The sequence below is a fragment of the Protopterus annectens genome, chromosome 1.part0, assembly GCF_019279795.1.
Source record: "Protopterus annectens isolate FY-2018-M chromosome 1.part0, PAN1.0, whole genome shotgun sequence".
NCBI lineage: Eukaryota > Metazoa > Chordata > Ceratodontiformes > Protopteridae > Protopterus > Protopterus annectens.
In genome coordinates, this window is record NC_056725.1 from 1,921,684,998 (window position 1) to 1,921,697,508 (window position 12,511).

At 37.8% G+C, this 12,511-nt stretch overlaps 1 protein-coding gene across 3 annotated transcripts in view; it reads left to right on the forward strand.

Annotated features, from left to right (window-relative positions):
* Positions 1-12,511, forward strand: part of PRLR (prolactin receptor) — a 2,068,968-nt gene that overhangs the window by 1,549,935 nt on the left and 506,522 nt on the right. Inside the window, exon 1 of one of the 3 annotated variants that reach the window (XM_044070123.1) lies at positions 2,379-2,742. The exons of the other annotated variants lie outside the window; for them this stretch is intronic. The gene's annotated coding sequence lies outside the window, so the exon portion shown is untranslated. Of the gene's footprint in view, positions 1-2,378; positions 2,743-12,511 lie in introns of those variants that run through there. 3 annotated transcript variants of the gene reach the window in all.

Here is a 12,511-nt window from a genome sequence, read left to right on the forward strand (position 1 = left end):
CTTTGATGTTCCGATCCAGGTTACATGGCCGAAAAGTGTGGTATGAGTTATAGCCTGGTAGTGCAGGGGTGCTCTCTGGAGCCTTGAACTAGGTCTCAGTGACTGCACAGATATCAATGTTCTCCATTTTAAGGAGTGCCTCGAGTGAGTGCATTTTGAGATTTAGACTTCTAGCATTGAGTAGCATTACCCTCGTTTTTTTCTATATTAATTAAAATTGTTTGTAGGCAAACAGATCTATTAAGAAAATAAAAATTCAGGTCCCCTCGGCTGAGTGTTTACGCACTGACACTGAGAGAAACCATTTTTGCATCAAGAACTTTAGTAGGGTTCATGTATAACAATGAAAACAAATCTGCAGCTTGCTGTAGTAATTATTTTGCATGCATACAAAAGACTACTGCTCAGTTGTTACTGAATATTGAGGTTGCTCTGTTGTTACTGAATATTGAGGTTGCTCTGTTGTTGATGAATATTGAGGTTGCTCTGTTGTTGCAGAATATTGAGGTTGCTCTGTTGTTACTGAATATTGAGGTTGCTCTGTTGTTACTGAATATTGAGGTTGCTCTGTTGTTGCTGAATATTGAGGTTGCTCTGTTGTTACTGAATATTGAGGTTGCTCTGTTGTTACTGAATGTTGAGGTTGCTCTGTTGTTGCTGAATATTGAGGTTGTTCTGTTGTTGCTGAATATTGAGGTTGCTCTGTTGTTGCTGAATATTGAGGTTGCTCTGTTGTTGCTGAATATTGAGGTTGCTCTGTTGTTGTAGAATATTGAGGTTGCTCTGTTGTTACTGAATATTGAGGTTGCTCTGTTGTTGCTGAATATTGAGGTTGCTCTATTGTTACTGAATACTGAGGTTGCTCTGTTGTTGCTGAATATTGAGGTTGCTCTGTTACTCAATATTGAGGTTGCTCTGTTGTTACTGAATATTGAGGTTGCTCTGTTGTTGCTGAATATTGAGGTTGCTCTGTTGTTGCTGAATATTGAGGTTGCTCTGTTGTTGTAGAATATTGAGGTTGCTCTGTTGTTACTGAATATTGAGGTTGCTCTGTTGTTGCTGAATATTGAGGTTGCTCTATTGTTACTGAATACTGAGGTTGCTCTGTTGTTGCTGAATATTGAGGTTGCTCTGTTACTCAATATTGAGGTTGCTCTGTTGTTACTGAATATTGAGGTTGTTCTGTTGTTGCTGAATATTGAGGTTGCTCTGTTGCTGCTGAATATTGAGGTTGCTCTGTTGTTACTGAATATTGAGGTTGCTCTGTTGTTGCTGAATATTGAGGTTGCTCTGTTGTTACTGAATATTGAGGTTGCTCTGTTGTTGCTGAATATTGAGGTTGCTCTGTTGTTACTGAATATTGCTGTCCTTTGCCACATGCTGCAACACTATAAAGTGCTGCTTTCCTTTCTTGTATGGTTATTGCCCCTACTGTTAGCAACTGTTTTAACATTACTACACTTAGATTAGGCAGCCTTAGGTCAACTGTTGCCCTAGGCAAAATGGATCCACGGTGCCCCCATCATACCACCCGGTGCCTCCATCCTGGTCTACCTACACCAAATAAATACTGGAAAAGCACCCCTGCTAGAGCAGCACCCTAGGCGGCCACCTAGTTGGCCTATGCCTAAGGCCGGCTATTGACATAAGAAGACAAGTCCACTTCTCAGTTTTCATACAGAGACATTCAAGTCTAGAGTGCTTATAGTAAATGAAGAGTGAATGAAGGCGATTTGGTAATGATGCAGACAAAATATCTCTACAAATTCCATCAAACAGAACTGTTTTAATATCTGTCAAACAAGTACCAAGAGATGAAGTCAACATATTGGCTTAAAACTCCATTTAGAAAAAAATGAGTGAGACTGCAAGTAGGTAGGTTCATTCACCCCCCCACACACACATCTCACTCTGTACTGTAAGAATTTAACTACTGGTTTAAACTGGGCACCTTAAATTCCAGGTAATGGTTTAAAACCCAAGCACTTTAAATATTCTGCTGGAAGACATGAACAATGACCCCAACAGAAAACGAATACTAACAACTTGCATTGCATTTGCTATGAGAAACAACTTACTACTTCAGAAAAATAACACAGTATAGTTGTCACTGCATATTTTGTAATAATACAACATTCCTGCTTTTAATGCCCTTCTGCTTAATGTTGTTTCACATAGCATAGAACTGTGTCTACCAAATGAGCATTTGAAATTCACTCCAGATAGCCCTTTTTTTTAAGAAAGTGAAAAGTAAGCACAACATTGCAAAGAAAGTGTGTTGCCCTTTATGTGGTTTCAAGGAGGAGCACATAGAACCTGCATGTATTTGATTAGCAACATGTATAGTTACAGCAGCAGGAGAGATTCAGAAAGCAATCAAAAAGAAACAGAGCCAGAAATACCGGTTTCTACAATTCTTTCTCTTGAAAGGCTATTTTTAGAATGAGAAAGCCAGCCTCCTGTACTTGAAGCAGAAAGCAGCAATGTAAACGAGAAATGTAAAGAAAAAACATGCTGAAGGGTCCATACAAATGTAGCTACTGCAGCAGAGCTGTCAGAAACAAACAAATCTCCAAAACAGTGTTCCAAGGCTAACAAGATAGTGGAACGATGCAGCACGCTGTCTGTAATTTAAAAGGGCAAAGATGCAGTCCCTATCACGTAGAAGTAAAAGGTGGATCAAGACAGCACAAATGAATGCCAGTGGAGATGTTGATGATAAACTCACTAACAGTTAATAAGGTAATAGTACTTCTGAATATGCTAACAAATCCTGCATTTTATACCTGTAAGTTTATGCCTGTTTTATTATTTAACTTTTGTTTCATATGTTCTTTGTCTGCTAGAGTTTTGTTGTGTCTTAGTCTTGTGAGAAATGAAATACAAGAAGGACTATAGTTTAAAATTTCTAATACCATTGGTCTGACTTTGCTATTTAAAAGCAAAAAGCAAATCATTTAGCTGTTACCTAGTTACTGGAGATAAAATACATGCCAAGCAGCACGCCTGAAAAGCTTTACAGATTTCTTTTTCTATCTCATAATTGTGAAAAGTGTTTTTCATATATCAGAGCTAATTCTGTTTTTACCTAATTCCATGTTTTGCACAGTGAGATAAAGTTAGACTAGCAGTGATTTTAAGAATAGATTTATACTAGCATAAAGTCAAGCAAATCCTACAATATTCTATGTATTTAAGTTATGCATTTACAATAACTTTCAGTTTGATGAATAAATAGATTCCAGTGAGAGGTGGGGAAATGGTGAATCAGCTGCGTGTAGTCAAGCTTTGTCAACATCACTGGTTGAATAAACAAGAAAAACTTCATCCAGTACCTAAGCTGTTGGCTTATATCTGCAGAAACATGTTCATAAAGATATTTATGTGCAACAATATATGAATGTCTCTCTGCTAATTCATTTTTCTTTTCTAAGGTGTCTGATAGCATTTAAATCATGGCAGTGTGAGCTAGAAACGATTAATAAAAATGTCATATATCAGGAAGGCATCAGACATCCAATAGCAGCTCTTACCAAGAGGTAAACATTCTGCATGGCTCATTGTACCCTTTGAGATACAAATGATGACATTCTGTGAAAGCTAGAATAACATATTGAACAGATTCAGCAGAACAACACATAACTTATTCAGTTTACTGTTCTACCCATGGCAAGTAATTCTGCACATATCTCCATAGCTGTTCTTCAGGGAATACAGTGCTTTCTAGGCTGTGAGTATCATGGCTGGATGTATGTCTTGCCTAAGTGAGAATGGGTTCAGTATCATTTTGTATTGCTTACATGAGTACAGCTTTAAAACCATTTCTTGTCTTGCAATTACCAGCTTGTGAAAAGGAACTAATCATACATGCAGAAGTCTGGAATGTAAGGTAAAATGCAATTAGTTACATGTGCATGTATTCTATGAGAAGGGATACACTAGTTTTCTAAAATTATGAAGGAAAACAATGTTTAAAAAAAAAATCAGATTTTGGACTTTCTAACAGTTTGGGGAAAAAAGCATTTGATTTTGACTGAGTGTGGCATTTTAGGCCACATCACTCATTCGCAGTATCTTGTATTACTTTTTATAGTTACTAATTATAATACTGTCAGGCTAATTTAGTGAGTGTTTTGTACTAAGAATCTGCTTTGCCTTTACTTGTTCATGTTCACACACACACACACACACACACTATATATATATATATATATATATATATATATATATATATATATATATATATATATACATAGTTACAGATACACACACGCGCGCGCGTGCACACACACACACACACACACACACACACACACACACACACACACACACACACATATATGAACTCACACATACAGATAGATTTATGGGAGAACCAAATGTGGTTTAGTCAATATCTGCTAATGAATGGACTAAGCAGATGATCAACAGATGTATGAGGTTGTACAATTCCTGAGGTTGGGGAATATGCTTTTCCCCCCAAATATTGTGTCATATCAGAGTTAGTGCATATAATTAGCAGGGGGTATGGGATGGTGCAAGAAGGCTTGCCCCCTGAAAAATTATGTTTTTTCTTTCTTTTTTTTATTTATTTTTGTATGCCCTGAGACTATTGTTTGGCACCTGTGTATTAATGTGTTGACATTTGAGTATGTCTGTCTTATTCAATACAACCATATACTAATTCTAATGGAATCAAATGGAATCATTGTAATGAGCTGAAATGACACTTAGAAATCGTTAGTATAATTCCCAGATTTCATGTCATGAAAGTAGAATTTGACTTTTTTAAGAACTATATATTACTTTCCCTACTTATGTTCTTAATCTTTTTAATCCCCAAATCCTGGGTGTGAGTAATTCCTCCTCCCAATGCGATGAATCCCAAGTCTTAGCTTTGATTCCTTCCATCTTCTCTTACAAAATGTGTTACTTTGAATAAGTCACTTAAACAGATAGTCCTACTAAGAAACAGGAGTGCGTATAAACCAGAAACCTCACTCTGGAATTCTAACAAACGTTCAGCAAATGCAACAATGCAAGGAAAATCTCTTTGCAATTTGACCAAAGCTCAAAAAGAGTTCTCGCCAGGAAATAGCGAATAGTAAGCAAAAAAATCTTTATTCCACAGACACGAACCAAACTCCAACACAAGCACTTTCGCCCGTTCGTAACGGGCTTTTTCAAGTGTAATTTCTTGCACAACAGGTCTTGCTTATATATGCTAAAATAAATTAAATTATTACATTAATTGATTGAATAATTAATCGATCATTTAGTTAATCAACCATGTTTTTTTTTTTTTTTTTTTTTTTTTTATAAAAATATAAATTTAAAAAGTTGAATGCAAAAGGCTGATGTAACATATACATTTGATGCATCAACTAGCGTAAAAAATATATGTGTTAAAACAATCCAAGTACAGTAAATTCTGACACATTTAAAAGTGACAAGAGGGGTGGTGATTGGAAAAATGCCCTAAACATTAAGGAATTAATATGGCAGCTTAGGTTGGATGCCACTAGATGCCCTGGTTTAAATGATGGAATCAGTTTGGCTTGTATTTTGAAGGACAAAAGAAGTAAACTATAAACTAGAGGTCACTGTTTATATATATATTTTTATATTCTTGGTGTGTTGCCATGAAGGCATATGTCCACATGATTTTTTTATTTTTTATTTTTATTTTTATCACTTATTTGTATAATATACTGATTACAATGTAGGTTTAACATTAAAATTGTTGGATTAGAATAAATTATCTACTATTCAATTATTCAACATTTATTTTGACTAAAGCTAATACATGTTTACATTTGATTCTAAATAATTTAAAATGGTTAGAACATTTACTTGCAAAGTAATTTCTACATATTTCCACTAGATGCAACAATTTTATTATTTAATATTTAACATTTAAAGTGTTCTTTTTTACACATTGTAACATGTAAAATTTGCGGTTTACTTGGAGAGCATTATGTACAACCGTAGATGCAACTACTTTGTAATTAATATGAAACACGAAAAAATGTGGTTCAATGTAGTTGTCATGTTGAATCTTTAACGGTTGTAACATTAAGAAGTTTTTCTTTTCAAGTAGTTTTTTACTTTTAAATGTGTCAGAATTTACTGTACTTGGATTGTTTTAACACATATATTTTTTACGCTAGTTGATGCATCAAATGTATATGTTACATCAGCCTTTTGCATTCAACTTTTTAAATTTATATTTAAAAAAAAAAAAAAAAAAAAAAAAACATGGTTGATTAACTAAATGATTGATTAATTATTCAATCAATTAATGTAATAATTTAATTTATTTTAGCATATATAAGCAAGACCTGTTGTGCAAGAAATTACACTTGAAAAAGCCCGTTACGAACGGGCGAAAGCGCTTGTGTTGGAGTTTGGTTCGTGTCTGTGGAATAAAGATTTTTTGCTTACTATTCGCTATTTTCCTGGCGAGAACTCTTTTTGAGCTTTGGTCAAATTGCAAAGAGATTTTCCTTGCATTGTTGCATTTGCTGAACGTTTGTCAGAATTCCAGAGTGAGGTTTCTGGTTTATACGCACTCCTGTTTCCTGGTTGTTTTTTGCTGCTTTTTTGATTAGATAGTCCTACTAATTCTTCCTAAAAATAGGTAATTTTCCCTAGTGGGCTTACTTACCTTTAGCAAAATAAATAAATAAATAAATAATAAATGTAATGTTTAAGTCTGTAAAAGGGAGTTTGGCATTGTTTTAGATTGACAGTAATGTTGATCATTAGATCTGTGAGCAGGTTTTATTGGAGGCACATATTCAGGGGAATAATAAATAGGAATTAGTCTGGAATTTTTCATAACTGTATGATTTTTGGCCATTGCTAAAGATGTCCATGAGATCTACACAGGATTTACTAAGTATCACAAAATAAACCATGTAAAATAGAGTCGACACAGTTCGAATAACCATTCTTTCCTGGTGTATGGCTAAAGGAATTGCCATAAGGAGATAAGAGCTAGTCGCATACAGGGAAAAACAGCAAAGGCTATTATTATGAATGTATTACCTTCCTTGAGGTTGGTACACCTGTATGGGTTCAAAACCTTTCCAGTGTTAGCATTTTATGCTTATTCAGACATTTTATGCCAAGGGATTATGTCCTAAACTACTCATCCATGTTTGCTGGTGGAGTACTGACAGTTGAAACCATTTTAGTAAGTGTTTTGGGGCAGCGGTTGGGCAGTATTTCCTAATTCTTCAAAGTTGTTCTGTGGTGTAAAGGAAGAGAAAACCTCAGCAGCATAATTACCATTCTGAACATATTGCTTTGGAACACAGTGTTCTGCTCAGGAAGCATCATGGTTCTGCTTTGTAAGCCAGTATAGTATGCTTTCTGTCAGCATTACGCACAAGGTCTGGATTAATGTACTCATTTATACTGGGGGATAATCTGTTACCACCACACACACTGAAGTTAAATGATGTTTCAAGAAAAAAATGAAAATAATTATTTACAAAATTCATAAAATGAGGCCACACTGTTGTCAAATTATAACGCTTAATAAAAATGTTCTTAGCAAATGTTTCTAGGTCTAATAATGATCACCATTGACTAATGAATTGACTTGTGCAATTTTAATGACAATTTATTATTATACTAAATATGTTCATTTATGTGCTGTGTATGATTTAATTGCTAAGATTTTATAAACCTCGGTTTATGGCTTATTTCTTCCAGATGGTAACTTTCATCTAACTGCATGTTCAACTAATTTCTAGCTGACCTCCTGCTACTGTTGATCTGCCAAGTACTGTATTTAATGCACAGGGACAGTATACACATAACAAATGGAGACAAATCATAAAGTATGATTTGAGGATCTAAATGGCTAAAGGTGTATAGCATGCTATACAAAGAGCCATAGCTGGGATGCTTATGAGGAAAAACAGAAAATAAGTTGTTTTTACAAACTGAGTTCCAGGATTATTGATGAAAAGTAGGAACCTGATATCTAGAGTTTGTGTGTGAACATCCAATGGTAGTACTCACAATGGGGGGTACTATTGCCTGAGTTTGAAGAAAGACTCAGGTTCAAAATGCAAGTTACTTCCCAGAGCTGTTTCCTTATTCAGTCTGACAAATAGTTTCTCAGTGACGGGAGTGACAGCCATTAACTACCACTAGTAATTTCATTCTAGGCTTTTCCAGAGACATAAATAATAACAGTATTTCATCTGGAATCAAACATAAATAAGTCTGATGTAACACATACACAGATACACACACAGCATATCTCTCAACTATACAGACTTTTGCAGAATGTCCAGATTTTTGCCTCAAATATTTGGTCTGTTCATCATAAAATCTGTGGTTTTCTGGCAATCACGGAAAATTGAAGTCACTAAATAATGACCAAATAATGACAGATATTTGAGTTTGACTTCATATCCTTCAGAAAATGTATTCTATCACAAATTCTGTTAGTCTAGCAGCTTTATACATTTATAAGAGCAATATTTAAAATCTGTCCCTATTTTTGAGCCTTTGCCCCACCATAATTTTAGGCTTTGTCCAGATTTCTTACATTAAGAGGTCAAGCGATATCACACACACACACACACACACACACACACACACACACACACACACACACACACACACACACATCATACACACTCAAAATTTAGTATTTATAAATCTAGGGATGCTTGCTAATGTCTAGAACGGTATCTATTGTGACATTTCAACATTTATTGTAATAGCCATGACAATTACAAATATACTAAAGGTGTGTGTGTGTGTGTGTGTGTGTGTAACAGTATGTGTTTATTACAAAGCCCATCCCCTATGCACCTTAATTAGTTACAATGCATTAGGCAGTCCCAATAGTACCTTTAGTCAACACTGGAATACAGATGTGATGATGATATCTTTTATTGGACTAACATACTTTTGTAATGCAACTAACTACTTTGTTTGGAACTAAAATGACCCTCCTTCTTCTGCTATAAATTCTAGATACAGTACTTTGATAACCTCCTGTATGTATAAAGGGAGAATGGAGTAGCTCATAGGTTCATAGGTTCATAGGAGGGTACTAGGCTATTGGCCCTAGGGCCTATATAAGCCTAGCCAAAAATGTACCCTGGCTTTCACCACCCAATACAATTATTTTCCTGTGCCCCTGTTGAGCAGAGCCACAGAAGTGATCCCCGGGGTGAATTTCCTATCTCCCATCCAATCATCAAGATTTTTCTGGAAGAGTGCTAATGAGGAGCTCTGTTTGACATAGATAGGTAGTCTGTTCCAGAGTATGGGAAGTCTCTGGGACAGGAATCTATCCCTCCAGCATGTTCTGTTTATTGTGGTGATAAGGTTTAGGTCCCTAGAGTGTGTAGCTCGGAGGGATTGGGATTTCTTTAAGTGGAGCATGTCCAACAGCTCTGGGTTTGACATAGCTTTGTATGTTAGGCAGAGATCGCCTCTGAGTAGGTGATATGCCATGGAGTAAAGCTGGAGTTTTTTGAGACAGTCTGCGTAGGGCATCTGTTTGAGGCCAGTAATCCTCTTTGTGAGGTATTTCTGTGGCCTTTCCAGTTGTTGTAGATGTCTTGTGAGGTACATACCAAAAGGAGCGTTGTTCTCTATAATGGGTCTAATGAGTGATGAGTAGAGGGGAACAATGACCTCTTTTTTTCTGGATGAGAAACCTTTTGTGATGAGGTGAGCCACGTAGAAGGATTTCCTGACCATTGTGGCAATGTGATTATCAAAGGAGAGACTACTGTCCACATTTTTGGCATTAAGTAGACTACCAGCTAAGTGGTAGTTCATGGATACAGAGTTTTTACCAAAGGGGATGACAATACACTTTTTGGCATTGAGCTTCAGGCCATGGCTTTGACACCAGGCATCTGTCTCAGTGAGGCCCTTTTGTAGTATGTCCACATCGTTAGGAGTTTCGATTATGGCTCCTAGTTTGCAGTCATCTGCAAACTTTGTTAGCCAAAGACCTTCTGTGTTAGCCTGTACTTCAGAGAAGTAGATACCAAACAGGAGAGGACCCAGGACTGAACCCTGTGGTACTCCACTTGTCACTGGTTTGAAGTCGGATTTGGAGTCTGCTACATTCACAGTGTGGGTTCTGTCCATGAGCCAGTTGGCAACCCATCTTGTGACATAGGGATTTATACCTAGTTTAGTGAGCTTATCTACAATTCCAGAGTGGGGAATGGTGTTGAAAGCCTTGGTGAGATCTAGATAAGCTGTGTGAACCACCTTACCCACATCTAGGCTTTGGTGACTGCTTCAAAGAAGTCAATCAGGTTTAGGAGACATGATCTGCCTTGTACAAATCCGAACTGGGTAGGGTCCAGAGTTTGGAGATTACCAATGTATTTGTTTATGAGTTCCATGATGATACGTTCCATGGCCTTGCAGACCAGGCTCGTCAGGCTAATGGGGCGGTAGTTCCCAGGGTCTGTCGTGGCTCCCCCTTTGTGGAGTGGGATAACTGTCGCGGTGCGCCATTCAGTGGGTACAAAGCCTGAGGTGAGGCTATGACTGAACATGGTACTAGGTAGGGTGCCAGTTCATTCTGTAGTTCATGTAGAACACAGCCTGGGATATTGTCATGTCCCATGGATGCTGTGTTCTTGGCTTTGGAGTGTGTGTTCTTTACCTGTGCAGCCGTGATTACAGGAACATTGCATTCTTCCGGTATAGAGATGGGCCCTCTAGGGGGTGAGAGGGGGGTAAAGTTAGCACTGAACCTATCTGCCAGGATGTTGGCAATATCAGTTGGTTCTGTATATTTAGTGCCATTGTGCTGTAACTCAGAGCAGATCTGAGTGTTGCCATTGAGATTCTTGACATAGCTATAGAATGCTTTGTGGTTGTCTTTAGAGTCAGTGGCAATTTTGTTTTCGTAACTAGCTTTGGAGGATTTTATGAGTTATCTCAGCTTCTTACTGAGATTGACTAGGGTGTTCCTCCAATCATGGGATTTTACTCTTTTTTGCAACAGTTTCTTTCTTCTGTTGTAGAGTTTGTTTATGGCAGAGGACCACCAGATCGGCTTCCTTTTGTTGGAGGACAGCATCTTGGTTCTATTAGGGATAGCATGATCCATGCACTCGTGTAAGTGCTTATAAAGTGCATTTGTGTAGGATTCAGCAGTCATAACTCTATTGTCCATCTGCATGGGTGTCATGAAGTTTGCCACTTCTGTCTTAAGAAGTGTGAAGTTGGCTTTGGAAAAGTTTTTTACGGTGGTTTCCCTAATTGGGGGTGGGGGCGGGATGTGGATGTCTAGGGTGATTAGCTTGTGGAAGTATCTGACCAATGAGGAATTGACCTCTGGTGTGGAACACCAGTTGCCCATGTTGGTAATGACCAGGTCTAGGATATTACTGCCCCTGGTGGGGTTGTGAATAAGTTGATCCAAGGCGTTCGAATTTATGAATTCCAGAAAACGTTGAGCAAAAGAGTTGGTACATGAGCAGTTTTCCCAGTTAATGGTGGGGTAGTTGAAATCACCCATTATTAGGGTGTTAGGTTGTACCCTAATATTTTCCAGTGTATCAAGAAATGAGGAGTGGGAATCCTGGGGCATGGTGGGGGGGTCTGTAGCAAGTTACAATTTGGATTGTGGTCTTGCCCAGAGTTAGTTGCACTTGGATAATCTTGGATGCATTATGCTGTTCAACTAGCCTGGAGTTGTGGATATCCTTAATGAATATGGACACACCTCCACCTTTAGTGCTTCGTTCTGAGTTAGGTGGCTGAAAGGTGTGGTATGAATTATAGCCTGGTAATGCAGGGGTGCTCTCTGGAGCTTTGAACCAAGTCTCTGTCATTGCACAGATGTTGATGTTCTCCATTTTAAGAAGTCCCTTGAGTGAGTGCATTTTGAGGTTTAGACTTCTAGCATTGAGTAGCATTACCCTCAGATTTTGCTTGCTTGTACCTGTTACGGTGGTGAATTTGTCATTTAAACCTTGCCTAAAAAAGGCACTATAGGGGTGGCAAGAGCCTTAGCCAGTATCCGGAATCCCAAGGGCGACAGGTACAAGCCATCTCTGGCAAAGCATCGTAGTCTGTTGATCATGTCGTCCCAGGCAGGCAAATACTGGATCCCTTTAGAATGACACCAGAAGCTTAGCCAATTATTGAAGTCAATCATTTTGTCCTTGTACTGTGGCATCATTCTGGGTGATGGCAGGATGCTACTCAGGGCCAGGGTCATACCTGCCTGGGCTACAAGATTGGAGAGCTCCTCCATGTCTCTTTTCATGTAGTCCATGGAGGTACATCTCAGGTTATTCACACCAACATGGACAATGACAGTGTCATATTTGTACTTGTTGTGGAGTGACCTGAGTGCGTGCATTATGTGGCGGATCCTGGCACTTGACAGGCAGCTGACAGTAACTTTCTCCTTGATTAGCCTGGTGAGTGGAACATCAGTGTGCCTGACTATAGAGTCACCTATGACTAGAGTGTTGGATACGCTGTTATGCCTTAT